Raw genomic sequence first — 27502 nt, 5'->3', positions numbered from 1 at the left:
TACAAATACAAATATCATGTTTTGTCAGGTTTCTGGAGCTTTCTTCATAGAAAACTCGAATGTGTGGAGTATTTGACTCCAGGTGGAACCAATTAGCGTTTCCCAGCAGAAAACAAAAAGGGTCCTGCTAAAATGCATTCAAAACCTTAAAGTCCGTAGAGAATATCCAGAAAACACCAACACACACAGAGGCTGTAGCACGATCTGGGATTGAGATAGGTACAAATCACCAGATAGTTTTGTTTTCATCCAGGAGTATCTGGACAAATTGTTGTGGATTTTAGGTGAAATAGAACTAAAAATCACCGTGAAAGTGGTTTGGAGAAAAGCACAATCTTCCTGTTCGGCAAATGCATCCAATGTCATGTTTACAGAAAGAAATATCATGTTTTCTCAGGTTTCTGAAGCTTTCTTCCTAGAAAACTCAAATGCGTGGAGTATTTGACTCCAGGTGGAACCAATTCGCGTTTGCCAGCAGAAAACAAAAAGGGTCCTGCTAAAATGCATTCTAAACCTTAAAGTCCATAGAGAATCTCCAGAAAACACAAACACACACAGAGGCTGTAGCCAGATCGGGGATTCAGATGGCTACAAATCACCAGATAGTTTTGTTTTCATCCAGGAGTATCTGCAAAAATTGTTGTAGTTTTGAAGTGAAATTTAACTAAAAAATCACCGGGAAAGTAGTTTTGGAGAAAAGCACAATCTTTCGGTTCAGCAAATGATTCCAATGTCATGTTTACAAATACAAATATCATGTTTTCTCAGGTTTCTGAACCTTTCTTCCTAAAAAACTCGAATGTGTGGAGGATTTGACTCGATGTGGAACCAATTAGCGATTGTCAGCAGAAAACAAAAACTTACACGCTAAAATGCATTCAAAACCCTAAAGTCCATAGAGAATGTCCAGAAAACACAAACACACACAGAGGCTGTAGCAAGATCTGGGATTGAGATATCCGCAACACACCAGATAGTTTTGTTTTCATCCAGGAGTATCTGGACAAATTGTTGTGGATTTCTGGTGAAATTTAACCGAAAAGCACCGTGACAGTGGTTTTGGAGAAAAGCAAAATCTTCCTGTTCGGCAAATGCATCCAATGTCATGTTTACAGAAAGAAATATCATGTTTTCTCAGGTTTCTGAAGCTTTCTTCCTAGAAAAATTGAATGTGTGGAGGATTTGACTCCAGGTGGAACCAATTAGCATTTGCCAGGAGAAAACAAAAAGGGTCCTGCTAAAATGCATTCAAAACTTTAAAGTCCATAGAGAATATGCAGAAAACACAAACACACACAGAGGCTGTAGCAAGATCTGGGATTGAGATAGCTACAAATCACCTGATAGTTTTGTTTTCATCCAGGAGTATCTGGACAAATTGTTGTAGTTTTGAAGGGAGAGTTAACCAGAAAATCACCGTGAAAGTGGTTTTGGAGAAAAGCACAATCTTCCTGTTCGGCAAATGTATCCAATGTCATGTTTACAAAAAGAAATATCATCTTTTCTCAGGTTTCTGAAGCTTTCTTCCTAGAAAACTCGAATGTGTGGAGTGTTTGACTCCAGGTGGAACCAATTAGCGTTTGCCAGCAGAAAACAAAAAGGGTCCTGCTCAAATGCATTCAAAATATTAAAGTCCATATTTGACTCCAGGTGGAACCAATTAGCGTTTGCCAGCTGAAAACAAAAACTTACATGCTAAAATAGATTCAAAACCTTAAAGTCCATAGAGAATATCCAGAAAACACAAACACACAGAGGCTGTAGCAAGATCTGGGATTGAGATAGCTACAAATCACCAGATAGTTTTGTTTTCATCCAGGATTATCTGGACAAATTTTTGTAGTTTTGAGGTGGAATTTAACGAAAAAATCACCGTGAAAGTGGTTTTGGAGAAAAGCACAATCTTCCTCTTTGGAAAATGTATCCAATGTCATGTTTACAAATAAAAATATCATGTTTTCTCAGGGATCTGGAGCTTTCTTCCTAGAAAACTCTAATGTGTGGAGTATTTGACTCCAGGTGGAACCAATTAGTGTTTGCCAGCAGAAAACAAAAAGGGTCCTGCTAAAATGCATTCAAAACCTTTAAGTCCAAAGAGAATATCCAGAAAACACAAACACACACAGAGGCTATAGCAAGATCTGGGATTGAGATAGCTACAAATCACCAGATAGTTTTGTTTTCATCCAGGAGTTTCTGGACAAATTGTTGTAGTTTTGAAGTGAAATTTCACCAAAAAATCACCGTGAAAGTGATTTTGGAGAAAAGCACAATCTTCCTGTTCAGCAAATGAATCCAATGTAATGTTTACAAATACAAATATCATGTTTTCTCAGGTTTCTGGAGCTTTCTTCCTAGAAAACTCGAATGTGTGGAGTATTTGACTCCAGGTGGAACCAGTTAGCGTTTGCCAGCAGAAAACAAAAAGGGCCCTGCTAAAATGCATTCAAAAACTTAAAGTCCATAGAGAATATCCAAATAACACAAACACACACAGAGGCTGTAGCAAGATCTGGGATTGAGATAGCTACAAATCACCAGATAGTTTTGTTTTCATCCAGGAGTATCTGGACAAATTGTTGTAGTTTTGAAGTGAAATTTAACCAAAAAAATCACCGTGAAAGTGGTTTTGGAGAAAAGCACAATCATTCTCTTCAGCAAATGAATCCAATGTCATGTTTAAAATACAAATATCATGTTTTCTCAGGTTTCTGGAGCTTTCTTCCTAGAAAACTCGAATGTGTGGAGTATTTGACTCCAGGTGGAACCAATTAGCGTTTCCCAGCAGAAAACAAAAAGGGTCCTGCTAAAATGCATTCAAAACCTTAAAGTCCATAGAGAATATCCAGAAAACACAAACACACACAGAGGCTGTAGCAAGATCTGGGATTGAGATAGGTACAAATCACCAGATAGTTTTGTTTTCATCCAGGAGTATCTGGACAAATTGTTGTAGTTTTGAAGTGAAATTTGACCAAAAAATCACCGTGAAAGTGGTTTTGGAGAAAAGCACAATCTTTCCGTTCAGGAAATGAATCCAATGTCATGTTTATAAATACAAATATCATGTTTTCTCAGGTTTCTGGAGCATTCTTCCTAGAAAACTCGAATGTGTGTAGTATTTGACTCCAGGTGGAACCAATTAGCATTTGCCAGCAGAAAACAAAAAGGGTCCTCCTAAAATGCATTCAAAACCTTAAAGTCCATAGAGAATATCCAGAAAACACAAACACACACAGAGGCTGTAGCAAGATCTGGGATTGAGATAGCTACAAATCACCAGATAGTTTTGTTTTCATCCAGGAGTATCTGGACAAACTGTTGTGGATTTCGGGTGAAGTTTAACGAAAAATCACCGTGAAAGTGGTTTTGGAGAAAAGCACAATCTTCCTGTTCGGCAAATGCATCCAATGTCATGTTTACAAATACAAATATCATGTTTTCTCAGGTTTCTGGAGCTTTCTTCATAGAAAACTCGAATGTGTGGAGTATTTGACTCCAGGTGGAACCAATTAGCGTTTCCCAGCAGAAAACAAAAAGGGTCCTGCTAAAATGCATTCAAAACCTTAAAGTCCGTAGAGAATATCCAGAAAACACCAACACACACAGAGGCTGTAGCACGATCTGGGATTGAGATAGGTACAAATCACCAGATAGTTTTGTTTTCATCCAGGAGTATCTGGACAAATTGTTGTGGATTTTAGGTGAAATAGAACTAAAAATCACCGTGAAAGTGGTTTGGAGAAAAGCACAATCTTCCTGTTCGGCAAATGCATCCAATGTCATGTTTACAGAAAGAAATATCATGTTTTCTCAGGTTTCTGAAGCTTTCTTCCTAGAAAACTCAAATGCGTGGAGTATTTGACTCCAGGTGGAACCAATTCGCGTTTGCCAGCAGAAAACAAAAAGGGTCCTGCTAAAATGCATTCTAAACCTTAAAGTCCATAGAGAATCTCCAGAAAACACAAACACACACAGAGGCTGTAGCCAGATCGGGGATTCAGATGGCTACAAATCACCAGATAGTTTTGTTTTCATCCAGGAGTATCTGCAAAAATTGTTGTAGTTTTGAAGTGAAATTTAACTAAAAAATCACCGGGAAAGTAGTTTTGGAGAAAAGCACAATCTTTCGGTTCAGCAAATGATTCCAATGTCATGTTTACAAATACAAATATCATGTTTTCTCAGGTTTCTGAACCTTTCTTCCTAAAAAACTCGAATGTGTGGAGGATTTGACTCGATGTGGAACCAATTAGCGATTGTCAGCAGAAAACAAAAACTTACACGCTAAAATGCATTCAAAACCCTAAAGTCCATAGAGAATGTCCAGAAAACACAAACACACACAGAGGCTGTAGCAAGATCTGGGATTGAGATATCCGCAACACACCAGATAGTTTTGTTTTCATCCAGGAGTATCTGGACAAATTGTTGTGGATTTCTGGTGAAATTTAACCGAAAAGCACCGTGACAGTGGTTTTGGAGAAAAGCAAAATCTTCCTGTTCGGCAAATGCATCCAATGTCATGTTTACAGAAAGAAATATCATGTTTTCTCAGGTTTCTGAAGCTTTCTTCCTAGAAAAATTGAATGTGTGGAGGATTTGACTCCAGGTGGAACCAATTAGCATTTGCCAGGAGAAAACAAAAAGGGTCCTGCTAAAATGCATTCAAAACTTTAAAGTCCATAGAGAATATGCAGAAAACACAAACACACACAGAGGCAGGTCAATATCTGGGATTGAGATAGCTACAAATCACCTGATAGTTTTGTTTTCATCCAGGAGTATCTGGACAAATTGTTGTAGTTTTGAAGGGAGAGTTAACCAGAAAATCACCGTGAAAGTGGTTTTGGAGAAAAGCACAATCTTCCTGTTCGGCAAATGTATCCAATGTCATGTTTACAAAAAGAAATATCATCTTTTCTCAGGTTTCTGAAGCTTTCTTCCTAGAAAACTCGAATGTGTGGAGTGTTTGACTCCAGGTGGAACCAATTAGCGTTTGCCAGCAGAAAACAAAAAGGGTCCTGCTCAAATGCATTCAAAATATTAAAGTCCATATTTGACTCCAGGTGGAACCAATTAGCGTTTGCCAGCTGAAAACAAAAACTTACATGCTAAAATAGATTCAAAACCTTAAAGTCCATAGAGAATATCCAGAAAACACAAACACACAGAGGCTGTAGCAAGATCTGGGATTGAGATAGCTACAAATCACCAGATAGTTTTGTTTTCATCCAGGATTATCTGGACAAATTTTTGTAGTTTTGAGGTGGAATTTAACGAAAAAATCACCGTGAAAGTGGTTTTGGAGAAAAGCACAATCTTCCTCTTTGCAAAATGTATCCAATGTCATGTTTACAAATAAAAATATCATGTTTTCTCAGGGATCTGGAGCTTTCTTCCTAGAAAACTCTAATGTGTGGAGTATTTGACTCCAGGTGGAACCAATTAGTGTTTGCCAGCAGAAAACAAAAAGGGTCCTGCTAAAATGCATTCAAAACCTTTAAGTCCAAAGAGAATATCCAGAAAACACAAACACACACAGAGGCTATAGCAAGATCTGGGATTGAGATAGCTACAAATCACCAGATAGTTTTGTTTTCATCCAGGAGTTTCTGTACAAATTGTTGTAGTTTTGAAGTGAAATTTCACCAAAAAATCACCGTGAAAGTGATTTTGGAGAAAAGCACAATCTTCCTGTTCAGCAAATGAATCCAATGTAATGTTTACAAATACAAATATCATGTTTTCTCAGGTTTCTGGAGCTTTCTTCCTAGAAAACTCGAATGTGTGGAGTATTTGACTCCAGGTGGAACCAGTTAGCGTTTGCCAGCAGAAAACAAAAAGGGCCCTGCTAAAATGCATTCAAAAACTTAAAGTCCATAGAGAATATCCAAATAACACAAACACACACAGAGGCTGTAGCAAGATCTGGGATTGAGATAGCTACAAATCACCAGATAGTTTTGTTTTCATCCAGGAGTATCTGGACAAATTGTTGTAGTTTTGAAGTGAAATTTAACCAAAAAAATCACCGTGAAAGTGGTTTTGGAGAAAAGCACAATCATTCTCTTCAGCAAATGAATCCAATGTCATGTTTGCAAATACAAATATCATGTTTTCTCAGGTTTCTGGAGCTTTCTTCCTAGAAAACTCGAATGTGTGGAGTATTTGACTCCAGGTGGAACCAATTAGCGTTTCCCAGCAGAAAACAAAAAGGGTCCTGCTAAAATGCATTCAAAACCTTAAAGTCCATAGAGAATATCCAGAAAACACAAACACACAGAGAGGCTGTAGCAAGATCTGGGATTGAGATAGGTACAAATCACCAGATAGTTTTGTTTTCATCCAGGAGTATCTGGACAAATTGTTGTAGTTTTGAAGTGAAATTTGACCAAAAAATCACCGTGAAAGTGGTTTTGGAGAAAAGCACAATCTTTCCGTTCAGGAAATGAATCCAATGTCATGTTTACAAATACAAATATCATGTTTTCTCAGGTTTCTGGAGCATTCTTCCTAGAAAACTCGAATGTGTGTAGTATTTGACTCCAGGTGGAACCAATTAGCATTTGCCAGCAGAAAACAAAAAGGGTCCTCCTAAAATGCATTCAAAACCTTAAAGTCCATAGAGAATATCCAGAAAACACAAACACACACAGAGGCTGTAGCAAGATCTGGGATTGAGATAGCTACAAATCACCAGATAGTTTTGTTTTCATCCAGGAGTATCTGGACAAACTGTTGTGGATTTCGGGTGAAGTTTAACGAAAAATCACCGTGAAAGTGGTTTTGGAGAAAAGCACAATCTTCCTGTTCGGCAAATGCATCCAATGTCATGTTTACAAATACAAATATCATGTTTTCTCAGGTTTCTGGAGCTTTCTTCATAGAAAACTCGAATGTGTGGAGTATTTGACTCCAGGTGGAACCAATTAGCGTTTGCCAGCAGAAAACAAAAAGGGTCCTGCTAAAATGCATTCAAAACCTTAAATTCCGTAGAGAATATCCAGAAAACACCAACACACACAGAGGCTGTAGCACGATCTGGGATTGAGATAGGTACAAATCACCAGATAGTTTTGTTTTCATCCAGGAGTATCTGGACAAATTGTTGTGGATTTTAGGTGAAATAGAACTAAAAATCACCGTGAAAGTGGTTTGGAGAAAAGCACAATCTTCCTGTTCGGCAAATGCATCCAATGTCATGTTTACAGAAAGAAATATCATGTTTTCTCAGGTTTCTGAAGCTTTCTTCCTAGAAAACTCAAATGCGTGGAGTATTTGACTCCAGGTGGAACCAATTCGCGTTTGCCAGCAGAAAACAAAAAGGGTCCTGCTAAAATGCATTCTAAACCTTAAAGTCCATAGAGAATCTCCAGAAAACACAAACACACACAGAGGCTGTAGCCAGATCGGGGATTCAGATGGCTACAAATCACCAGATAGTTTTGTTTTCATCCAGGAGTATCTGCAAAAATTGTTGTAGTTTTGAAGTGAAATTTAACTAAAAAATCACCGGGAAAGTAGTTTTGGAGAAAAGCACAATCTTTCGGTTCAGCAAATGATTCCAATGTCATGTTTACAAATACAAATATCATGTTTTCTCAGGTTTCTGAACCTTTCTTCCTAAAAAACTCGAATGTGTGGAGGATTTGACTCGATGTGGAACCAATTAGCGATTGTCAGCAGAAAACAAAAACTTACACGCTAAAATGCATTCAAAACCCTAAAGTCCATAGAGAATGTCCAGAAAACACAAACACACACAGAGGCTGTAGCAAGATCTGGGATTGAGATATCCGCAACACACCAGATAGTTTTGTTTTCATCCAGGAGTATCTGGACAAATTGTTGTGGATTTCTGGTGAAATTTAACCGAAAAGCACCGTGAAAGTGGTTTTGGAGAAAAGCAAAATCTTCCTGTTCGGCAAATGCATCCAATGTCATGTTTACAGAAAGAAATATCATGTTTTCTCAGGTTTCTGAAGCTTTCTTCCTAGAAAAATTGAATGTGTGGAGGATTTGACTCCAGGTGGAACCAATTAGCATTTGCCAGGAGAAAACAAAAAGGGTCCTGCTAAAATGCATTCAAAACTTTAAAGTCCATAGAGAATATGCAGAAAACACAAACACACACAGAGGCAGGTCAATATCTGGGATTGAGATAGCTACAAATCACCTGATAGTTTTGTTTTCATCCAGGAGTATCTGGACAAATTGTTGTAGTTTTGAAGGGAGAGTTAACCAGAAAATCACCGTGAAAGTGGTTTTGGAGAAAAGCACAATCTTCCTGTTCGGCAAATGTATCCAATGTCATGTTTACAAAAAGAAATATCATGTTTTCTCAGGTTTCTGAAGCTTTCTTCCTAGAAAACTCGAATGTGTGGAGTGTTTGACTCCAGGTGGAACCAATTAGCGTTTGCCAGCAGAAAACAAAAAGGGTCCTGCTCAAATGCATTCAAAACATTAAAGTCCATATTTGACTCCAGGTGGAACCAATTAGCGTTTGCCAGCTGAAAACAAAAACTTACATGCTAAAATAGATTCAAAACCTTAAAGTCCATAGAGAATATCCAGAAAACACAAACACACAGAGGCTGTAGCAAGATCTGGGATTGAGATAGCTACAAATCACCAGATAGTTTTGTTTTCATCCAGGATTATCTGGACAAATTTTTGTAGTTTTGAGGTGGAATTTAACGAAAAAATCACCGTGAAAGTGGTTTTGGAGAAAAGCACAATCTTCCTCTTTGGAAAATGTATCCAATGTCATGTTTACAAATAAAAATATCATGTTTTCTCAGGGATCTGGAGCTTTCTTCCTAGAAAACTCTAATGTGTGGAGTATTTGACTCCTGGTGGAACCAATTAGTGTTTGCCAGCAGAAAACAAAAAGGGTCCTGCTAAAATGCATTCAAAAACTTTAAGTCCAAAGAGAATATCCAGAAAACACAAACACACACAGAGGCTATAGCAAGATCTGGGATTGAGATAGCTACAAATCACCAGATAGTTTTGTTTTCATCCAGGAGTTTCTGGACAAATTGTTGTAGTTTTGAAGTGAAATTTCACCAAAAAATCACCGTGAAAGTGATTTTGGAGAAAAGCACAATCTTCCTGTTCCACAAATGCATCCAATGTCATGTTTACTGAAAGAAATATCATGTTTTCTCAGGTTTCTGAAGCTTTCTTCCTAAAAAACTCGAATGTGTGGAGTATTTGATTCCAGGTGGAACCAATTAGCGTTTGCCAGCAGAAAACAAAAAGCGTCCTGCTAAAATGCATTCAAAACCTTAAAGTCCATAGAGAATATCCAGAAAACACAAACACACACAGAGGCTGTAGCAAGATCTGGGATTGAGATAGCTGCTACTCACCAGATAATTTTGTTTTCATCCAGGAGGATCTGGACTAATTGTAGTTTTGAAGTGAAATTTCACGAAAAAATCACCGTGAAAGTGGTTTTGGAGTAAAGCACAATCTTTCTGTTCAGCAAATGAATCCAAGGTCATGTTTATAAATACAAATATCATGTTTTCTCAGGTTTCTGGAGCTTTCTTCCTAGAAAACTCAAATGTGTGGAGTATTTGACTCCAGGTGGAACCAATTAGCGTTTGCCAGCAGAAAATAAAAAGGGTCCTGCTAAAATGCATTCAAAACCTTAAAGTCCATAGAGAATATCCAGAAAACACAAACACACACAGAGGCTGTAGCAAGATCTGGGATTGAGATAGGTACAAATCACCAGATAGTTTTTTGTTTTCATCCAGGAGTATCTGGACAAATTGTTGTGGATTTTAGGTGAAATTTAACCAAAAATCACCGTGAAAGTGGTTTTGGAGAAAAGCACAATCTTCCTGTTCGACAAATGCATCCAATGTCATGTTTACAGAAAGAAATATCATATTTTCTCAGGTTTCTGAGGCTTTCTTCCTAGAAAACTCGAATGTGTGGAGTATTTGACTCCAGGTGGAACCAATTAGCGTTTGCCAGCAGAAAACAAAAAGGGTCCTGCTAAAATGCATTCAAAACCTTAAAGTCCATAGAGAATATCCAGAAAACACAAACACACACAGAGGCTGTAGCAAGATCTGGGATTGAGATGGCTACAAATCACCAGATAGTTTTGTTTTCATCCAGGAGTATCTGGACAAATTGTTGTAGTTTTGAAGTGAAATTTAACCAAAAAATCACCGTGAAAGTGGTTTTGGAGAAAAGCACAATCTTTCGGTTCAGCAAATGATTCCAATGTGATGTTTGCAAATACAAATATCATGTTTTCTCAGGTTTCTGGAGCTTTCTTCTTAGAAAACTCGAATGTGTGGAGTATTTGACTCCAGGTGGAACCAATTAGCGTTTGCCAGCAGAAAACAAAAGGGTCCTGCTAAAATGCATTCAAAACCTTAAAGTCCATAGAGAATATCCAGAAAACACAAACACACACAGAGGCTGTAGCAAGATCTGGGATTGAGATGGCTACAAATCGCCAGATAGTTTTGTTTTCATCCAGGAGTATCTGGACAAATTGTTGTAGTTTTGAAATGAAATTTAACCAAAAATCACCGTGTAGTGGTTTTGGAGAAAAGCACAATCTTTCTGTTCAGCAAATGCATCCAATGTCATGTTTACAGAAAGAAATATCATGTTTTCTCAGGTTTCTGAAGCTTTCTTCCTAGAAAACTCGAATGTGTGGCGTATTAGACTCCAGGTGGAACCAATTAGCGTTTGCCAACCGAAAACAAAAAGGGTCCTGCTAAAATGCATTCAAAACCTTAAAGTCCATAGAGAATATCCAGAAAACACAAACACACACAGAGGCTGTAGCAAGATCTGGGATTGAGATAGCTACAAATCACCAGATAGTTTTGTTTTCATCCAGGAGTTTCTGGACAAATTGTTGTAGTTTTGAAGTGAAATTTCACCAAAAAATCACCGTGAAAGTGGTTTTGGAGAAAAGCACAATCTTTCTGTTCAGCAAATGCATCCAATGTCATGTTTACAGAAAGAAATATCATGTTTTCTCAGGTTTCTGAAGCTTTCTTCCTAGAAAACTCGAATGTGTGGCGTATTAGACTCCAGGTGGAACCAATTAGCGTTTGCCAACCGAAAACAAAAAGGGTCCTGCTAAAATGCATTCAAAACCTTAAAGTCCATAGAGAATATCCAGAAAACACAAACACACCCAGAGGCTGTAGCAAGATCTGGGATTGAGATAGCTACAAATCACCAGATAGTTTTTTGTTTTCATCCAGGAGTATCTGGACAAATTGTTGTGGATTTTAGGTGAAATTTAACCAAAAATCACCGTGAAAGTGGTTTTGGAGAAAAGCACAATCTTCCTGTTCCACAAATGCATCCAATGTCATGTTTACAGAAAGAAATATCATATTTTCTCAGGTTTCTGAGGCATTCTTCCTAGAAAACTCGAATGTGTGGAGTATTTGACTCCAGGTGGAACCAATTAGTGTTTGCCAGCAGAAAACAAAAAGGGTCCTGCTAAAATGCATTCCAAACCTTGAAGTCCATAGAGAATATCCAGAAAACACAAACACACACAGAGGCTGTAGCAAGATCTGGGATTGAGATGGCTACAAATCACCAGATAGTTTTGTTTTCATCCAGGAGTATCTGGACAAATTGTTGTAGTTTTGAAGTGAAATTTAACTAAAAAATCACCGTGAAAGTGGTTTTGGAGAAAAGCAGAATCTTTCGGTTCAGCAAATGATTCCAATGTCATGTTTGCAAATACAAATATCATGTTTTCTCAGGTTTCTGGAGCTTTCTTCTTAGAAAACTCGAATGTGTGGTGGATTTGACTCCAGGTGGAACCAATTAGCGTTTGCCAGCAGAAAACAAAAAGGGTCCTGCTAAAATGCATTCAAAACCTTAAAGTCCATAGAGAATATCCAGAAAACACAAACACACACAGAGGCTGTAGCAAGATCTGGGATTGAGATAGCTACAAATCACCAGATACTTTTGCTTTCATCCAGGAGTATCTGGACAAATTGTTGTAGTTTTGAAGTGAAATTTCACCAAAAAATCACCGTGAAAGTGGTTTTGGAGAAAAGCACAATCTTTCTGTTCAGCAAATGAATCCAAGGTCATGTTTATAAATACAAATATCATGTTTTCTCAGGTTTCTGGAGCTTTCTTCCTAGAAAACTCGAATGTGTGGAGGATTTGACTCCAGGTGGAACCAATTAGCGTTTGCCAGCAGAAAACAAAAAGGGTCCTGCTAAAATGCATTCAAAACCTTAAAGTCCATAGAGAATATCCAGAAAACACAAACACACCCAGAGGCTGTAGCAAGATCTGGGATTGAGATAGCTACAAATCACCAGATAGTTTTTTGTTTTCATCCAGGAGTATCTGCACAAATTGTTGTGGATTTTAGGTGAAATTTAACCAAAAATCACCGTGTAGTGGTTTTGGAGAAAAGCACAATCTTTCTGTTCAGCAAATGCATCCAATGTCATGTTTACAGAAAGAAATATCATATTTTCTCAGGTTTCTGAGGCTTTCTTCCTAGAAAACTCGAATCTGTGGAGTATTTGACTCCAGGTGGAACCAATTAGCGTTTGCCAGCAGAAAACAAAAAGGGTCCTGCTAAAATGCATTCAAAACCTTAAAGTCCATAGAGAATATCCAGAAAACACAAACACAAACAGAGGCTGCAGCAAGATCTGGGATTGAGATAGCTACAAATCACCAGATAGTTTTGTTTTCATCCAGGAGTATCTGGACAAATTGTTGTAGTTTTGAAGTGAAATTTAACTAAAAAATCACCGTGAAAGTGGTTTTGGAGAAAAGCACAAACTTCCTGTTTTACATATTCATCCAATGTCATGTTTAAAGAAAGAAATATCATGTTTTCTCAGGTTTCTGAAGCTTTCTTCCTAGAAAACTCGAATGTGTGGAGTATTTGACTCCAGGTGGAACCAATTAGCGTTTGCCAGCAGAAAACAAAAAGGGTCCTGCTAAAATGCATTCAAAACCTTAAAGTCCATAGAGAATATCCAGAAAACACAAACACAAACAGAGGCTGCAGCAAGATCTGGGATTGAGATAGCTACAAATCACCAGATAGTTTTGTTTTCATCCAGGAGTATCTGACAAATTGTTGTAGTTTTGAAGTGAAATTTCACCAAAAAATCACCGTGAAAGTGGTTTTGGAGAAAAGCACAAACTTCCTGTTTGACATATGCATCCAATGTCAAGTTTAAAGAAAGAAATATCATGTTATCTCAGGTTTCTGAAGCTTTCTTCCTAGAAAACTCGAATGTGTGGAGTATTTGACTCCAGGTGGAACCAATTAGCGTTTGCCAGCAGAAAACAAAAAGGGTCCTGCTAAAATGCATTCAAAACCTTAAAGTCCATAGAGAATATCCAGAAAACACAAACACACACAGAGGCTGCAGCAAGATCTGGGATTGAGATAGCTACAAATCACCAGATAGTTTTTTGTTTTCATCCAGGAGTATCTGCACAAATTGTTGTGGATTTTAGGTGAAATTTAACCAAAAATCACCGTGAAAGTGGTTTTGGAGAAAAGCACAATCTTCCTGTTCCACAAATGCATCCAAGGTAATGTTTACAGAAAAAAATATCATGTTTTCTCAGGTTTCTGAAGCTTTCTTCCTAGAAAACTCAAATGTGTGGAGGATTTGACTCCAGGTGGAACCAATTAGCGTTTGCCAGCAGAAAACAAAAAGGGTCCTGCTAAAATGCATTCCAAACCTTAAAGTCCATAGAGAATATCCAGAAAACACAAACACACACAGAGGCTGTAGCAAGATCTGGGATTCAGATGGCTACAAATCACCAGATAGTTTTGTTTTCATCCAGGAGTATCTGGACAAATTGTTGTAGTTTTGAAGTGAAATTTCACCAAAAAATCACCGTGAAAGTGTTTTTTTTGAGAAAAGCACAATCTTCGGTTCAGCAAATGATTCCATTGTCATGTTTTCAAATACAAATATCATGTGTTCTCAGGTTTTTGGAGCTTTCTTCGTAGAAAACACGAATGTGTGGAGTATTTGACTCCAGGTGGAACCAATTAGCGTTTGCCAGCAGAAAACAAAAAGGGTCCTGCCAAAATGCATTCAAAACCTTAAAGTCCATAGAGAATATCCAGAAAACACAAACACAAACAGAGGCTGCAGCAAGATCTGGGATTGAGATAGCTACAAATCACCAGATAGTTTTGTTTTCATCCAGGAGTATCTGACAAATTGTTGTAGTTTTGAAGTGAAATTTCACCAAAAAATCACCGTGAAAGTGGTTTTGGAGAAAAGCACAAACTTCCTGTTTGACATATGCATCCAATGTCAAGTTTAAAGAAAGAAATATCATGTTTTCTCAGGTTTCTGAAGCTTTCTTCCTAGAAAACTCGAATGTGTGGAGTATTTGACTCCAGGTGGAACCAATTAGCGTTTGCCAGCAGAAAACAAAAAGGGTCCTGCTAAAATGCATTCAAAACCTTAAAGTCCATAGAGAATATCCAGAAAACACAAACACACACAGAGGCTGCAGCAAGATCTGGGATTGAGATAGCTACAAATCACCAGATAGTTTTTTGTTTTCATCCAGGAGTATCTGCACAAATTGTTGTGGATTTTAGGTGAAATTTAACCAAAAATCACCGTGAAAGTGGTTTTGGAGAAAAGCACAATCTTCCTGTTCCACAAATGCATCCAAGGTAATGTTTACAGAAAAAAATATCATGTTTTCTCAGGTTTCTGAAGCTTTCTTCCTAGAAAACTCAAATGTGTGGAGGATTTGACTCCAGGTGGAACCAATTAGCGTTTGCCAGCAGAAAACCAAAAGGGTCCTGCTAAAATGCATTCCAAACCTTAAAGTCCATAGAGAATATCCAGAAAACACAAACACACACAGAGGCTGTAGCAAGATCTGGGATTCAGATGGCTACAAATCACCAGATAGTTTTGTTTTCATCCAGGCGTATCTGGACAAATTGTTGTAGTTTTGAAGTGAAATTTCACCAAAAAATCACCGTGAAAGTGTTTTTTTTGAGAAAAGCACAATCTTCGGTTCAGCAAATGATTCCATTGTCATGTTTTCAAATACAAATATCATGTGTTCTCAGGTTTTTGGAGCTTTCTTCGTAGAAAACACGAATGTGTGGAGTATTTGACTCCAGGTGGAACCAATTAGCGTTTGCCAGCAGAAAACAAAAAGGGTCCTGCTAAAATGCATTCAAAACCTTAAAGTCCATAGAGAATATCCAGAAAACACAAACACACACAGAGGCTGCAGCAAGATCTGGGATTGAGATAGCTACAAATCACCAGATAGTTTTGTTTTCATCCAGGAGTATCTGGACAAATTGTTGTGGATTTTAGGTGAAATTTAACCAAAAATCACCGTGAAAGTGGTTTTGGAGAAAAGCACAATCTTCCTGTTCTACAAATGCATCTAATGTCATGTTTACAGAAAGAAATATCATGTTTTCTCAGGTTTCTGAAGCTTTCTTCCTAGAAACCTCAAATGTGTGGAGTATTTGACTTCAGGTGGAACCAATTAGCGTTTGCCAGCAGAAAACAAAAACTTACAAGCTAAAATGCATTCAAAACCTTAAAGTCCATAGAGAATATCCAGAAAACACAAACACACACAGAGGCTGTAGCAAGATCTGGGATTCAAATGGCTACAAATCACCAGATAGTTTTGTTTTCATCCAGGAGTATCAGGACAAATTGTTATAGTTTTGAAGTGAAATTTAACTAAAAAATCACCGTGAAAGTGGTTTTGGAAAAAGCACAATCTTTCTGTTCAGCAAATGCATGCAATGTCATGTTTACAAATACAAATATCATGTTTTCTCAGGTTTCTGGAGCTTTCTTCCTAGAAAACTCGAATGTGTGGGGTATTTCACTCCAGGTGGAACCAATTAGCGTTTGCCAGCAGAAAACAAAAAGGGTCCTGCTAAAATGCATTCAAACCCTTAAAGTCCATAGAGAAAATCCAGAAAACGCAAACACACACAGAGGCTGCAACAAGATCTGGGATTGAGATAGCTACAAATCACCAGATACCTTTATTTTCATCCAGGAGTATCTGGAGAAATTGTTGTAGTTTTGAAGTGAAATTTAACCAAAAAATCACCGTGAAAGTGGTTTTGGAGAAAAGCACAATCTTCCTGTTCGACAAATGCATCCAATGTCATGTTTACAAATACAAATATCATCTTTTCTCAGGTTTCTGGAGCTTTCTTCCTAGAAAACTCAAATGTGTGGAGTATTTGACTCCAGGTGGAACCAATTAGCGTTTGCCAGCTGAAAACAAAAACTTACAAGCGAAAATGCATTCAAAACCTTAAAGTCCATAGAGAATATCCAGAAAACACAAACACACACAGAGGCTGTAGCAAGATCTGGGATTGAGATAGCTGCTACTCACCAGATACTTTTGTTTTCATCCAGGAGTATCTGCACAAATTGTTGTAGTTTTGAAGGGAAATTTCACCAAAAAATCACCGTGAAAGTGGTTTTGGAGAAAAGCACAATCTTTCTGTTCAGCAAATGAATCCAAGGTCATGTTTGTAAATACACATATCATGTTTTCTCAGGTTTCTGGAGTTTTCTTCCATGAAAACTCAAATGTGTGGAGTATTTGACTCCAGGTGGAACCAATTAGCGTTTGCCAGCAGAAAACAAAATGGGTCCTGCTAAAATGCATTCAAAACCTTAAAGTCCATAGAGAATATCCAGAAAACACAAACACACACAGAGGCTGCAGCAAGATCTGGGATTGAAATAGCTACAAATCACCAGATAGTTTTTTGTTTTCATCCAGGAGTATCTGCACAAATTGTTGTGGATTTTAGGTGAAATTTAAGCAAAAATCACCGTGAAAGTGGTTTTGGAGAAAAGCACAATCTTCCTGTTCGACAAATGCATCCAATGACATATTTACAAATACAAATATCATGTTTTCTCAGGTTTCTGAAGCTTTCTTCCTAGAAACCTCAAATGTGTGGAGTATTTTACTCCAGGTGGAACCAATTAGCGTTTGCCAGCAGAAAACAAAATGGGTCCTGCTAAAATGCATTCAAACCCTTAAAGTCCATAGAGAAAATCCAGAAAACGCAAACACACACAGAGGCTGCAACAAGATCTGGGATTGAGATAGCTACAAATCACCAGATACCTTTATTTTCATCCAGGAGTATCTGGAGAAATTGTTGTAGTTTTGAAGTGAAATTTAACCAAAAAATCACCGTGAAAGTGGTTTTGGAGAAAAGCACAAACTTCCTGTTTGACATATGCATCCAATGTCATGTTTAAAGAAAGAAATATCATGTTTTCTCAGGTTTCTGAAGCTTTCTTCCTAGAAAACTCGATTGTGTGGAGTATTTGACTCCAGGTGGAACCAATTAGCGTTTGCCAGCAGAAAACAAAAAGGGTCCTGCTAAAATGCATTCAAAAGCTTAAAGTCCATAGAGAATATCCAGAAAACACAAACACACACAGAGGCTGCAGCAAGATCTGGGATTGAGATAGCTACAAATCACCAGATAGTTTTGTTTTCATCCAGGAGTATCTGGACAAATTGTTGTAGTTTTGAAGTGAAATTTCACCAAAAAATCACCGTGAAAGTGGTTTTGGAGAAAAGAACAATCTTTATGTTCATCAAATGAATCCAAGGTCATGTTTATAAATACAAATATCATGTTTTCTCAGGGTTCTGGAGCTTTCTTCCTAGAAATCTCGAATGTGTGGAGGATTTGACTCCAGGTGGAACCAATTAGCGTTTGCCAGCAGAAAACAAAAAGGGTCCTGCTAAAATGCATTCAAAACCTTAAAGTCCATAGAGAATATCCAGAAAACACAAACACACACAGAGGCTGCAGCAAGATCTGGGATTGAGATAGCTACAAATCACCAGATAGTTTTTTGTTTTCATCCAGGAGTATCTGCACAAATTGTTGTGGATTTTAGGTGAAATTTAAGCAAAAATCACCGTGAAAGTGGTTTTGGAGAAAAGCACAATCTTCCTGTTCTACAAATGCATCTAATGTCATGTTTACAGAAAGAAATATCATGTTTTCTCAGGTTTCTGAAGCTTTCTTCCTAGAAAACTCAAATGTGTGGAGGATTTGACTTCAGGTGGAACCAATTAGCGTTTGCCAGCAGAAAACAAAAACTTACAAGCTAAAATGCATTCAAAACCTTAAAGTCCATAGAGAATATCCAGAAAACACAAACACACACAGAGGCTGTAGCAAGATCTGGGATTCAAATGGCTACAAATCACCAGATAGTTTTGTTTTCATCCAGGAGTATCTGGACAAATTGTTATAGTTTTGAAGTGAAATTTAACTAAAAAATCACCGTGAAAGTGGTTTTGGAAAAAGCACAATCTTTCTGTTCAGCAAATGCATGCAATGTCATGTTTACAAATACAAATATCATGTTTTCTCAGGTTTCTGGAGCTTTCTTCCTAGAAAACTCGAATGTGTGGGGTATTTCACTCCAGGTGGAACCAATTAGCGTTTGCCAGCAGAAAACAAAAAGGGTCCTGCTAAAATGCATTCAAAACCTTAAAGTCCAAAGAGAAAATCCAGAAAACACAAACACACACAGAGGCTGCAACAAGATCTGGGATTGAGATAGCTACAAATCACCAGATACCTTTATTTTCATCCAGGAGTATCTGGACAAATTGTTGTAGTTTTGAAGTGAAATTTAACCAAAAAATCACCGTGAAAGTGGTTTTGGAGAAAAGCACAATCTTCCTGTTCGACAAATGCATCCAATGTCATGTTTACAAATACAAATATCATCTTTTCTCAGGTTTCTGGAGCTTTCTTCCTAGAAAACTCGAATGTGTGGAGGATTTGACTCCAGGTGGAACCAATTAGCGTTTGCCAGCTGAAAACAAAAACTTACAAGCGAAAATGCATTCAAAAACTTAAAGTCCATAGAGAATATCCAGAAAACACAAACACACACAGAGGCTGTAGCAAGATCTGGGATTGAGATAGCTGCTACTAACCAGATACTTTTGTTTTCATCCAGGAGTATCTGCACAAATTGTTGTAGTTTTGAAGGGAAATTTCACCAAAAAATCGCAGTGAAAGTGGTTTTGGAGAAAAGCACAATCTTTCTGTTCAGCAAATGAATCCAAGGTCATGTTTGTAAATACACATATCATGTTTTCTCAGGTTTCTGGAGTTTTCTTCCAAGAAAACTCAAATGTGTGGAGTATTTGACTCCAGGTGGAACCAATTAGCGTTTGCCAGCAGAAAACAAAAAGGGTCCTGCTAAAATGCATTCAAAACCTTAAAGTCCATAGAGAATATCCAGAAAACACAAACACACACAGAGGCTGCAGCAAGATCTGGGATTGAAATAGCTACAAATCACCAGATAGTTTTTTGTTTTCATCCAGGAGTATCTGCACAAATTGTTGTGGATTTTAGGTGAAATTTAAGCAAAAATCACCGTGAAAGTGGTTTTGGAGAAAAGCACAATCTTCCTGTTCGACAAATGCATCCAATGACATATTTACAAATACAAATATCATGTTTTCTCAGGTTTCTGAAGCTTTCTTCCTAGAAAACTCAAATGTGTGGAGTATTTGACTCCAGGTGGAACCAATTAGCGTTTGCCAGCAGAAAACAAAATGGGTCCTGCTAAAATGCATTCCAAACCTTAAAGTCCATAGAGAATATCCAGAAAACACAAACACACACAGAGGCTGTAGCAAGATCTGGGATTCAGATGGCTACAAATCACCAGATAGTTTTGTTTTCATCCAGGAGTATCTGGAGAAATTGTTGTAGTTTTGAAGTGAAATTTCACTAAAAAATCACCGTGAAAGTGGTTTTGGAGAAAAGCACAATCTTCGGTTCAGCAAATGATTCCAATGTCATGTTTACAAATACAAATATCATGTTTTCTCAGGTTTCTGGAGCTTTCTTCCTAGAAAACTCGAATGTGTGGAGGATTTGACTCCAGGTGCAACCAATTAGCGTTTGCCAGCAGAAAACAAAACGGGTTCTCCTAAAATGAATTCAAAACCTTAAAGTCCGTAGAGAATATCCAGAAAACACAAACACACACAGAGGCTGCAGCAAGATCTGGGATTGAGATAGCTACAAATCACCAGATAGTTTTTTGTTTTCATCCAGGAGTATCTGCACAAATTGTTGTGGATTTTAGGTGAAATTTAAGCAAAAATCACCGTGAAAGTGGTTTTGGAGAAAAGCACAATCTTCCTGTTCGACAAATGCATCCAATGTCATGTTTACAAATACAAATATCATGTTTTCTCAGGTTTCTGAAGCTTTCTTCCTAGAAAACTCAAATGTGTCGAGTATTTGACTCCAGGTGGAACCAATTAGCGTTTGCCAGCAGAAAACAAAATGGGTCCTGCTAAAATGCATTCCAAACCTTAAAGTCCATAGAGAATATCCAGAAAACACAAACACACACAGAGGCTGTAGCAAGATCTGGGATTCAGATGGCTACAAATCACCAGATAGTTTTGTTTTCATCCAGGAGTATCTGGACAAATTGTTGTAGTTTTGAAGTGAAATTTCACTAAAAAATCACCGTGAAAGTGTTTTTGGAGAAAAGCACAATCTTTCTGTTCAGCAAAGGAATCCAAGGTCATGTTTATAAATACAAATATTATGTTTTCTCAGGTTTCTGGAGCTTTCTTCCTAGAAAACTCGAATGTGTGGAGGATTTGACTCCAGGTGCAACCAATTAGCGTTTGCCAGCAGAAAACAAAACGGGTCCTCCTAAAATGCATTCAAAACCTTAAAGTCCATAGAGAATATCCAGAAAACACAAACACACACAGAGGCTGTAGCAAGATCTGGGATTGAGATAGCTACAAATCACCAGATACTTTTGTTTTCATCCAGGAGTATCTGCACATTGTTGTAGTTTTGAAGTGAAATTTCACCAAAAAATCACCGTGAAAGTGGTTTTGGAGAAAAGCACAATCTTTCTGTTCATCAAATGAATCCAAGGTCATGTGTGTAAATACACATATCATGTTTTCTCAGGTTTCTGGAGTTTTCTTCCTAGAAAACTCGAATGTGTGGAGTATTTGACTCCAGGTGGAACCAATTAGCGTTTGCCAGCAGAAAACAAAAAGGGTCCTGCTAAAATGCATTCCAAACCTTAAAGTCCATAGAGAATATCCAGAAAACACAAACACACACAGAGGCTGCAGCAAGATCTGGGATTGAGATAGCTACAAATCACCAGATAGTTTTGTTTTCATCCAGGAGTATCTGGACAAATTGTTGTGGATTTTAGGTGAAATTTAACCAAAAAATCACCGTGAAAGTGGTTTTGGAGAAAAGCACAATCTTCCTGTTCGACAAATGCATCCAATGTCATGTTTACAGAAAGAAATATCATGTTTTCTCAGGTTTCTTAAGCTTTCTTCCTAGAAAATTCGAATGTGTGGAGTTTTTGACTCCAGGTGGAACCAATTAGCGTTTGCCAGCAGAAAACAAAAAGCGTCCTGCTAAAATGCAGTCAAAACCTTAAAGTCCATAGAGAATATCCAGAAAACACAAACACACACAGAGGCTGCAGCAAGATCTGGGATTGAGATAGCTACAAATCACCAGATAGTTTTTTGTTTTCATCCAGGAGTATCTGCACAAATTGTTGTGGATTTTAGGTGAAATTTAAGCAAAAATCACCGTGAAAGTGGTTTTGGAGAAAAGCACAATCTTCCTGTTCGACAAATGCATCCAATGTCATGTTTACAGAAAGAAATATCATGTTTTCTCAGGTTTCTGAAGCTTTCTTCCTAGAAAACTCGAATGTGTGGAGTATTTGACTCCAGGTGGAACCAATTAGCGTTTGCCAGCAGAAAAAAAAAGGGTCCTGCTAAAATGCATTCCAAACCTTAAAGTCCATAGAGAATATCCAGAAAACAAAAACACACACAGAGGCTGTAGCAAGATCTGGGATTCAGATGGCTACAATTCACCAGATAGTTTTGTTTTCATCCAGGAGTATCTGGACAAATTGTTGTAGTTTTGAAGTGAAATTGAACTAAAAAATCACCGTGAAAGTGGTTTTGGAGAAAAGCACAATCTTCGGTTCAGCAAATGATTCCAATGTCATGTTTACAAATACAAATATCATGTTTTCTCAGGTTTCTGGAGCTTTCTTCCTAGAAAACTCGAATGTGTGGAGTATTTGACTCCAGGTGGAACCAATTAGCGTTTGCCAGCAGAAAACAAAAAGGGTCCTGCTAAAATGCATTCAAAACCTTAAAGTCCATAGAGAATATCCAGAAAACACAAACACACACAGAGGCTGTAGCAAGATCTGGGATTGAGATAGCTACAAATCACCAGATAGTTTTGTTTTCATCCAGGAGTATCTGGACAAATTGTTGTAGTTTTGAAGTGAAATTTCACCAAAAAATCACCGTGAAAGTGGTTTTGGAGAAAAGCACAATCTTTCTGTTCAGCAAATGAATCCAAGGTCATTTTTACAAATAAAAGTATCATGTTTTCTCAGGTTTCTGGAGCTTTCTTCCTAGAAAACTCGAATGTGTGGAGTATTTGACTCCAGGTGGAACCAATTAGCGTTTGCCAGCAGAAAACAAAAAGGGTCTTGATAAAATGCATTCAAAACCTTAAAGTCCATAGAGAATATCCAGAAAACACAAACACACACAGAGGCTGCAGCAAGATCTGGGATTGAGATAGCTACAAATCACCAGATAGTTTTTTTGTTTTCATCCAGGAGTATCTGGACAAATTGTTGTGGATTTTAGGTGAAATTTAAGCAAAAATCACTGTGAAAGTGGTTTTGGAGAAAAGCACAATCTTTCCGTTCAGGAAATGAATCCAATGTCATGTTTACAGAAGGAAATATCATGTTTTCTCAGGTTTCTGGAGCATTCTTCCTAGAAAACTCGAATGTGTGGAGGATTTGACTCCAGGTGGAACCAATTAGCTTTTGCCAGCAGAAAACAAAAAGGGTCCTGCTAAAATGCATTCAAAACCTTAAAGTAAATAGAGAATATCCAGAAAACACAAACACACACAGAGGCTGCAGCAAGATCTCGGTTGAGATAGCTACAAATCACCAGATAGTTTTGTTTTCATCCAGGATTATCTGCACAAATTGTTGTGGATTTCGGGTGAAATTTAAGCAAAAATCACCGTGAAAGTGGTTTTGGAGAAAAGCACAATCTTTCTATTCAGCAAATGAATCAAATGTCATGTTTACAGAAAGAAATATCATGTTTCCTCAGGTTTCTGAAGCTTTCTTCCTAGAAAACTCGAATGTGTGGAGGATTTGACTCCAGGTGGAACCAATTAGCGTTTGCCAGCAAAAAACAAACAGGGTCCTGCTAAAATGCATTCAAAACCTTAAAGTCCATAGAGAATATCCAGAAAACACAAACACACACAGAGGCTGTAGCAAGATCTGGGATTGAGATAGGTACAAATCACCAGATAGTTTTGTTTTCATCCAGGAGTATCTGGACAAATTGTTGTTGTTTTGATGTGAAATTGAACTAAAAAATCACCGTGAAAGTGGTTTTGGAGAAAAGCACAATCTTTCTGTTCAGCAAATGAATCCAATGTCATGTTTACAAATACAAATATCATGTTTTCTCAGGTTTCTGGAGCTTTCTTCCTAGAAAACTCGAATGTGTGGAGTATTTGACTCCAGGTGGAACCAATTAGCTTTTGCCAGCAGAAAACAAAAAGGGTCCTGCTAAAATGCATTCCAAACCTTAAAGTCCATAGAGAATATCCAGAAAACAGAAACATACACAGAGGCTGTAGCAAGATCTGGGATTGAGATAGCTACAAATCACCAGATAGTTTTGTTTTCATCCAGGAGTATCTGGACAAATTGTTGTGCATTTCGGGTGAAATTTAACCAAAAATCACCGTGAAAGTAGTTTTGGAGAAAAGCACAATCTTCCTGTTTTGCAAATGCATGCAATGTCATGTTTACAGAAAGAAATATCATGTTTTCTCAGGTTTCTGAAGCTTTCTTCCTAGAAAACTCGAATGTGTGGAGTATTTGACTCCAGGTGGAACCAATTAGCGTTTGCCAGCAGAAAACAAAAAGGGTCCTGCTAAAATGCATTCAAAACCTTAAAGTCCATAGAGAATATCCAGAAAACACAAACACACACAGAGGCTGTAGCAAGATCTGGGATTGAGATAGCTACAAATCACCAGATAGTTGTGTTTTCATCCAGGAGTATCTGGACAATTTGTTGTAGTTTTGATGTGAAATTTCACCAAAAAATCGCAGTGAAAGTGGTTTTGGAGAAAAGCACAATCTTTCTGTTCAGCAAATGAATCCAATGTCATGTTTACAAATACAAATATCATGTTTTCTCAGGTTTCTGGAGCATTCTTCCTAGAAAACTTGAATGTGTGGAGTATTACACTCCAGGTGGAACCAATTAGCGTTTGCCAGCAGAAAACAAAAAGCCTCCTGCTAAAATGCATTCCAAACCTTAAAGTCCATAGAGAATATCCAGAAAACACAAACACACACAGAGGCTGTAGCAAGATCTGGGATTGAGATAGCTACAAATCACCAGATAGTTTTGTTTTCATCCAGGAGTATCTGGACAAATTGTTGTACATTTGAAGGGAAATTTCACCAAAAAATCGCAGGGAAAGTGGTTTTGGAGAAAAGCACAATCTTTCTGTTCAGCAAATGAATCCAATGTCATGTTTACAAATACAAATATCATGTTTTCTCAGGTTTCTGGAGCTTTCTTCCTAGAAAACTCGAATGTGTGGAGGATTTGACTCCAGGTGGAACCAATTAGCGTTTGCCAGCAAAAAAACAAAAAGGGTCCTGCTAAAATGCATTCCAAACCTTAAAGTCCATAGAGAATATCCAGAAAACACAAGCACACACAGAGGCTGTAGCAAGATCTGGGATTGAGATAGCTACAAATCACCAGATAGTTTTGGTTTCATGCAGGAGTATCTGGACAAATTGTTGTAGTTTTGAAGGGAAATTTCACCAAAAAATCGCAGTGAAAGTGGTTTTGGAGAAAAGCACAATCTTTCTGTTCAGCAAATGAATCCAATGTCATGTTTACAAATACAAATATCATGTTTTCTCAGGTTTCTGGAGCTTTCTTCCTAGAAAACTCGAATGTGTGGAGGATTTGACTCCAGGTGGAACCAATTAGCGTTTGCCAGCAGAAAGCAAAAAGGGTCCTGCTAAAATGCATTCAAAACCTTAAAGTCCATAGAGAATATCCAGAAAACACAAACACACACAGAGGCTGTAGCAAGATCTGGGATTGAGATAGCTAAAAATCACCAGATAGTTTTGGTTTCATCCAGGAGTATCTGGACAAATTGTTGTAGTTTTGAAGGGAAATTTCACCAAAAAATCGCAGTGAAAGTGGTTTTGGAGAAAAGCACAATCTTTTTGTTCAGCAAATGAATCCAATGTCATGTTTACAAATACAAATATCATGTTTTCTCAGGTTTCTGGAGCATTCTTCCTAGAAAACTTGAATGTGTGGAGTATTACACTCCAGGTGGAACCAATTAGCGTTTGCCAGCAGAAAACAAAAAGCCTCCTGCTAAAATGCATTCCAAACCTTAAAGTCCATAGAGAATATCCAGAAAACACAAACACACACAGAGGCTGTAGCAAGATCTGGGATTGAGATAGCTACAAATCACCAGATAGTTTTGTTTTCATCCAGGAGTATCTGGACAAATTGTTGTACATTTGAAGGGAAATTTCACCAAAAAATCGCAGGGAAAGTGGTTTTGGAGAAAAGCACAATCTTTCTGTTCAGCAAATGAATCCAATGTCATGTTTACAAATACAAATATCATGTTTTCTCAGGTTTCTGGAGCTTTCTTCCTAGAAAACTCGAATGTGTGGAGGATTTGACTCCAGGTGGAACCAATTAGCGTTTGCCAGCAAAAAACAAAAAGGGTCCTGCTAAAATGCATTCAAAACCTTAAAGTCCATAGAGAATATCCAGAAAACACAAACACACACAGAGGCTGTAGCAAGATCTGGGATTGAGATAGCTACAAATCACCAGATAGTTTTGTTTACATCCAGGAGTATCTGGACAAATTGTTGTGGATTTCGGGTTAAATTTAACCAAAAATCACCATGAAAGTGGTTTTGGAGAAAATCACAATTTTCCTGTTCGGAAAATGTATCCAATATCATGTTTACAGAAAGAAATATCATGTTTTCTCAGTTTTCTGGAGCTTTCTTCCTAGAAAACTCGAATGTGTGGAGGATTTGACTCCAGGTGGAACCAATTAGCGTTTGCCAGCAGAAAACAAAATGGGTCCTGCTAAAATGCATTCAAAACCTTAAAGTCCATAGAGAATATCCAGAAAACACAAACACACACAGAGGCTGTAGCAAGATCTGGGATTGAGATAGCTACAAATCACCAGATAGTTTTGTTTTCATCCAGGAGTATCTGGACAAATTGTTGTAGTTTTGAAGTGAAATTTCACCAAAAAATCACTGTGAAAGTGGTTTTGGAGAAAAGCACAATCTTTCTGTTCAGCAAATGCATCCAATGTCATGTTTACAAATACAAATATCATGTTTTCTCAGGTTTCTGGAGTTTTCTTCCTAGAAAACTCGAATGTGTGGAGTTTTTGATTCCAGGTGGAACCAATTAGCGTTTGCCAGCAGAAAACAAAAAGGGTCCTGCTAAAATTCATTCCAAACCTTAAAGTCCATAGAGAATATCCAGAAAACACAAACACACACAGAGGCTGTAGCAAGATCTGGGATTGAGATAGCTACAAATCACCAGATAGTTTTGTTTTCATCCAGGAGTATCTGGACAAACTGTTGTAGATTGAAGTGAAATTTAACTAAAAAATCACCGTGAAAGTGGTTTTGGGTAAAAGCACAATCTTTCTGTTCAGCAAATGATTCCAATGTGATATTTACAAATACAAATATCATGTTTTCTCAGGTTTCTGGAGCATTCTTCCTTGAAAACTCGAATGTGTGGAGGATTTGACTCCAGGTGGAACCAATTAGCGTTTGCCAGCAGAAAACAAAAAGGGTCCTGCTAAAATGCATTCAAAACCTTAAAGTCCATAGAGAATATCCAGAAAACACAAACACACACAGAGGCTGCAGCAAGATCTGGGCTTGAGATAGCTACAAATCACCAGATAGTTTTGTTTTCATCCAGGAGTATCTGGACACATTGTTGTAGTTTTGAAGTGAAATTTCACCAAAAAATCACCGTGAAAGTGGTTTTGGAGAAAAGCACAATCTTTCTGTTCAGAAAATGGATCCAATGTCATGTTTACAAATATAAATATCATGTTTTCTCAGGTTTCTGAAGCTTTCTTCCTAGAAAACTCGAATGTGTGGAATATTTGACTCCAGGTGGAACCAATTAGCGTTTGCCAGCAGAAAACAAAAAAGGGTCCTGCGAAAATGCATTCAAAACCTTAAAGTCCATAGAGAATATCCAGAAAACACAAACA

This window comes from Oryctolagus cuniculus, chromosome 20, assembly GCF_051225735.1.
Source record: "Oryctolagus cuniculus isolate XC-2025 breed Fujian yellow rabbit chromosome 20, ASM5122573v1, whole genome shotgun sequence".
NCBI lineage: Eukaryota > Metazoa > Chordata > Mammalia > Lagomorpha > Leporidae > Oryctolagus > Oryctolagus cuniculus.
The sequence above is the reverse complement of the archived record's forward strand: the minus strand, read 5'-3'. Positions refer to the sequence as shown.